The 5,695-nt window shown below is 49.2% G+C and overlaps 1 long non-coding RNA gene across 2 annotated transcripts in view; it reads right to left on the reverse strand.

Annotated features, from left to right (window-relative positions):
• LOC144245780 (uncharacterized) overlaps window positions 1–5,695 on the reverse strand; it is a 6,134-nt gene continuing 439 nt past the window's right edge. The window contains exons 2-3 of one of the 2 annotated variants that reach the window (XR_013339420.1): window positions 3,916–4,038; window positions 1–577 (exon numbers count right to left, since the gene is read on the reverse strand). This is a non-coding gene — a long non-coding RNA (uncharacterized LOC144245780). The remainder of the gene's footprint in view (window positions 578–3,915; window positions 4,039–5,695) is intronic. The other variant, XR_013339421.1, reaches the window with a different exon arrangement.

Raw genomic sequence — 5,695 nt, forward strand, 5'->3', positions numbered from 1 at the left:
AAAAGTTAGAGGAATTATCCGTCCATTTCCCTTCCTAAATAAGGCATGTGGCCAAGAAATCCAAAGCATTCTCCGAGTTTACCTTGCAATGAAAAAGCCTGTCTGACCGTGGAGATAAAAAGGTAGCGTCTCATCTTTTATTCAGTCTGTTTCAGCGAGCTGCATTACTCCTGCCTCATAAGCGCCTTAAATGAGCCAATTCCAAGGTGAAAAAAAATGCTTAAGAAATCAGACAACATTGATGAATTACAGATGTATTACAAACGGCAGTGGTTCACTAACAATGTGAAATTTCCAGGGGCCCGAACAAGACGAGCTGGAAGGTGCCAGCTGTATGAATTAGGCACCAACCCTTTCCAATTAGTAATCGCATGACCGTGAGACAGATGGCTCTGTCTTGGAACTCTTGAGGGATTTTGAGTCTTGAGCAAAATCAGACACGAATGGGCATGAACGGGGCTGTGCCCTTCCTTCTCCTTAAACCCAACAACCACGGAAGGCTGCTCTGCACCAGGCGCTGGGCTGCAGAGGGGAGAACAAGAATGTCAGAGCCGGTTCCTCCTCACAAGGCCATCAGCTTTGCAGGGGAGAGGAAGATATGTGTAAGAGCATGTTTGAGACACCGAGAACGCAGACCCCAGACTCCATCCAGGGGAGCCAGAAAGCCTCCTGTAAAGGTGACCAATCTGAGTTAATGACCAAAGAACGAGGAGTCACCTAGTCGTGCTAGACGGAATGCACAGTAAAACCAGAGAAAAACAGAGAGAGGGCAAGATTTCACATCACGGGGCTTCCCAGGAAGACCCCTGAATGCTCCGGCGCTCTCTAAGCCGCTAGCATCCTGCAAGTGCAGAGTAACAAGATTCACTAACAGACCTCTCTCTGACCCCAGAATGGCTGGTGGAGGGGAGAGGAGCAGGTGTTGAGGCAGTAACACTACCAGGGAGAGAACACGCGCAGGCACACCAGCAGCGAGACGGGCAAAACAGGCATTCTGCAGGGGACGCGGCCACGTTCCTGGCTCCCTGCAACCCCGAGCTCATACAGGCCTGCAAATAGGCACAGGCTCCCCAAGGCAGCCCACGTGTGACCAGCCAAGGAATCAGAGACCTAGTGAATGAAATGCATCAAACTGAGGACCCACAAAGCTTCCCATCACTCGTATGAGATCAACACAATTAATACAATTGTGGGTCATGTTGTGCTTTCTATTACTGCAGGGTTTGTTTGTTTTTTTATTGTCACCATGATAAAGGAGTTTTCCCAAATCTCCAATATTCCAGGGCTAAGAATAGTCACTAGGGAGGGCGCCTGGGTGGCTCAATCAGTTGAGCATCAACTCTTGATTTCAGCCCAGGTCATGATCTCATGGTCCGGGAATCGGAGCCCCGCATAGGGCTCTGTGCTGACAGTATGGAGCCTGCTTGGGATTCTCTCTCTCTCTCTCTCTCTCTCTCTCTCCTCCTTCCCACCACACCCTCTCTCTTTCTCTCTCTCCCGCAAAATAAATAAATTTTAAGAAAAAAATTGTTAAAAAAGTAGACACTAGGTGATACAACTTCCTACATCACCTTCTGCCACATCACCAACTCTGAGGGAATCCTCTCCCTCATCCCTGTATCCCATCCCTGGTGAAAATGCTCCATTATGTTTCATAAAAACCAGGAGTAACTTCATTCTGTCCATTTTTCTCCTCCTCCACACCCAAGATGAAGATTACCCGGGGAACTCAGAAGGATCTCATAGGAGGCTGGTCTGCTGGTGAGAAATGTTGAGTGGATTCAGAGTTAAGGCTTAGACCGAGTGTAAAGTTTGGGAATGAACGTCATGCCCTAGGGTCCAATCTGCCGGGGCTTCCACAACTCTGCAGCTGTGGCTGTAACCTTGAGGCAGTTGGGGTAGGCGTGAGCCACAGCGTCAGGCCATGTGCAGGAGCACTCGAGAGGCAGACGTCTCCTGCCACATTCCTGACTGAGCTAGCACTCCCGGGGCTTGGTTATCTCGTTCAGGCACAAACAAGGTGAAAGGTTTTGAATAGTTGATTGGCTCCTGCAGCATTTGTTTTGCTCATGTTTGTCTTCTCAAGGAAAGGATTTGGGACCTAAAATTTTACTAAGTTCCTGGAGGAAAATTAGGAACCCACAGTCCACCATCTCCAGCCAGTCGTAGGAATCCATGAGGCTGTTGCTTAGCTGTGGACCCAGGGAATTCTTGGATTAGCCTAATTCTTTTCTGAGATAGCTGGATTCCTTCAGGGCTTAGACTAGACCCAGCTAATGAACGGTGTCTGCAGATAACTGTCATTTTTCCTTAGAGATTTCCTGTCCTTCTTCAGCTAACTGTTGCAGCAAATACACAGAATATTTTATGAAAGACTCTGGAGTCAGGGAGCACAGAGAGAGATCATTTGTACACTGGAGAGGGTCGATTTCCTGGGGAATTAGAGGTGCTTCACTCTTGGTAGAGCACTTGAGAGAACCCCTCGAGGCATGACTGTGTTTTGGTGACAGTCGCCTAGGAAGATGCAATGTGGGAAGTACTTGTATTATTTTAGGTTCCTGGCCTTAGAAACCATTGCACCTGTAAGGCTAATAACTAGGCAGACTTTCAGGGTTTTCGGGGCTTTATTTTTTTGGTTTTTAATTTATTTACTTTGAGAGAGAGCACACGCAAGTGGGGAGGGGCACAGAGAGAGAGAGAGAGAGAATCCTAATCAGGCTCCCCACTGTCCCCACAGAGCCCGATGCGGGCTCGATCCCATGAACCGTGAGGAAATGACCTGAGCCAAAATCAAGAGTCAAACGTTCAACTCACTGAGCCACCCTGGTGCCTCAGACTTTTGTTTTTATCATCTTGTTCCAAGGTCCCTTTCAGCGTGCTCAGCTATGGTCACATGTTCGATTGAACCAGTAGCCTCGTATCCTATTTTCTGTCTTTTTATCCATCCACTGATCTCAGGAGATTATCCACCTACGCACAGAGCACCTAGAGCAGATTGTGTTATACCACGTATTGTACGGAACCCAGAATGCTGTAGAATGAGTATAACCAGAGGGACTTTAAAGCTGATCACAGATTTGTCTTTCTTTTGTTGGCAAATTAGAATAAAGGACCAATACGCGTGGGCGTGGAAGGCTCTAGGAATGACTTTTTGTTTTACTATTTGTTAATGCTTATTTATTTTTGAGAGAGAGACAGAGCACGAGCAGGGGAGAGGCAGAGAGAGAGGGAGACACAGAATGTGAAGCAGGCTCCAGTCTCTGAGCTGTCAGCACAGAGCCTGACCCGAGATCCCTTTAGCAATAGTGTTTACCGACATTAATGTTAATCCACGTGTTAATGGGCACATTCACAGAAGCTAAGAGTACTTGAAGAAAGGAGGCTGTGGACACGGGCAGTAACCAAAAATATGGTACTACAGACTGGCCAAAAAAAGAGTCATTCGGTGTGCACCGCTAAGAATTCCCCACATGGAACAACAGACTGAACCAGTGGACCCCAACAGACGGAGACTGAACTAACCAAGAGCTGGGAACTCAGCCTACCAGCTCAAGCTGCCCCTGTGAGCCCTGGACCGAAAAGTCAGTTAGGGGGCGCCTGGGTGGCTCAGTCAGTTAAGCGTCCAACTTTGACTCAAGTCATGATCTCATGGCTCCTGGGTTCAAGCCCGCATCGGGCTCTGTGCTGACTGCCAGCTCAGAGCCTGGAGCCTGTTTCAGAGTCTGTGACTCCCTCTCTCTCTGACCCTCCCCTGCTCACGCTGTCTCTCTCTCTCTCTCTCTCCTAGAAACAAATAAAACATTAAAAAAATTTTTTTTAAATAAATAAAAATGTGTTTTAATTTAAAAAAGAAAAGAAAAGTCAGATCAGGAGCTTGATGCAAGAGATTGGAGCTCAGAATTGAGAGAAACTTACCTATGGTCCTTGGAAACGGTGAGCGAGAGCATTCGAAGGGCTCAGGGTACCACACCCGCATGTCTCCTAGTCTCCAAAGTTACCGGAAGTCTCCTTTGCATCCTGTCACTGCCAACACTGAATCTGTTAAAAAGCCAAATTCAACTCAGTACATTGTCCAGATCTTAGGGGCTTTATTCCACTATTCATGACCTGGGCAACATCCCAGCCAGCAGATAGAAAGGAGGTGGGTTAAGAAGGCTACTAGCAAAGACTAGTTGGTGTGTGGCAAGGACACCTTCTTCTGGGGACTTGGGGTCTGTCAGGCAGATCGCCTCCCCAGTGCTGACCACGAAACTCCAGACCAACTGCCTTAGGATTCCACCCCCAGGGGGAGAGAGAGGCTGACCCTGTAATTGTTAGGCATTCAGTCTCTGTCTTGGGTTTAGCACAAGTGACCTCGTTGGGGTCTGTTGCCTTTATAAAAACAATACGCATCTAGGATGTGGCACAGATAAATCTTTTTTTTCTAGATAAATCGTTTTTAATTGTTTTTCCTCTCACTGTCTAATTGAACGCGATAAACCTTTAATCCCAGTTTACCACTAGGAACCCATTAGCAAACTTGTCCTGCTCTCCATCAATTCTCTCCCCTTTCCGACCCCATCCCTGTGAGCTATAATCCATTCGCTGTATCAGAACGCGTGGTGTTTAAATGCTGTTCTGTCTCCTTTTCCACTATGACTTGATCTGGGCCTACAATTAAGGAAATACCGCCAGCACGTAGGTGGATGCTGTCACCGGCTAGACCCCCACAGTTGACCTTGACTGCCCACCTGCTTGCACTCCCTGACCTTTGCCCCACATTCTTCCTTAATTTTCCTAAGTGAAGTTTAGGTCTTAACTCAGGCAAATGGAAAGCGAGACCGCCCGTGGCCAGAAGACTGGCCCTGACGAGACCTCCAGGGCGGCCCAGGCCACCCAGAGCAGCTTGAGTGCAAGGAGGGACCTGCACCTGTACAGGCACACGTGCCAGGGAGTGACCCTGAGAATGGCTGACGACCACCTTTCCCACTTGGTAATACTAAAATCTCCGCCCCAGGAGGAACACAAGCCCCATTTACATAACACAGTAGACGTGGGGCATGTGCCCTCCGGGGAAGGGACACAGGGCCTTCCCCAGAAGGTGCCCTTCCGCCTAAGGCTGCCCTATTTACATATTCATCCTAACCCTAAACAAAAGGAAGCCATCCACGGGCGCTGGCGGAGACGGGGCTTGGGAAGCTGTCCCCCCGGGATCTCCTTATTTGCCGCAAATAACATTTTCTTTGTGGGACAATTCAGCCCGGTGCGGTTTCTGACTCGCCAAGGAGTGACCTGGACTGGGTTGGGCGACCATCATTCTAAGATTCCTTGACGATCCGATTTCCACTCTCAAGTCAACTACTGGGGATTTTGTGACAGCAGCCGAGCGTCCCACAATGTAACCCAATTCGGACTGACACTGCCCCCCTGGAGCTGGGGCGCCGGCCTCACACGACTGCCCCTCCCCAACTCCAGACGCCAGCCAGGAGTCCCAAGCTCTCCCCTGTGCTCCTGCCAGACCACCTGTATAGACCAGAGGGTCCCCACGACCCTTCCTGGGGTTCAATTAATTTGTTAGAGCGGCTCACCAAACCCTGGAAAGCACTTGACTTGCTAGATCACTGGTTTGTTCTGAAAGGATCTAACAGAAGCAGTCGGACGCAAGGGCGGCCCAGGGCGAGGTCTGGGGAAGGGACTGGGGGCTTCTGTTGCCCCC

Source organism: Crocuta crocuta, unplaced genomic scaffold (genome assembly GCF_008692635.1).
Source record: "Crocuta crocuta isolate KB4526 unplaced genomic scaffold, BGI_CrCroc_1.0 scaffold108, whole genome shotgun sequence".
Lineage (NCBI taxonomy): Eukaryota > Metazoa > Chordata > Mammalia > Carnivora > Hyaenidae > Crocuta > Crocuta crocuta.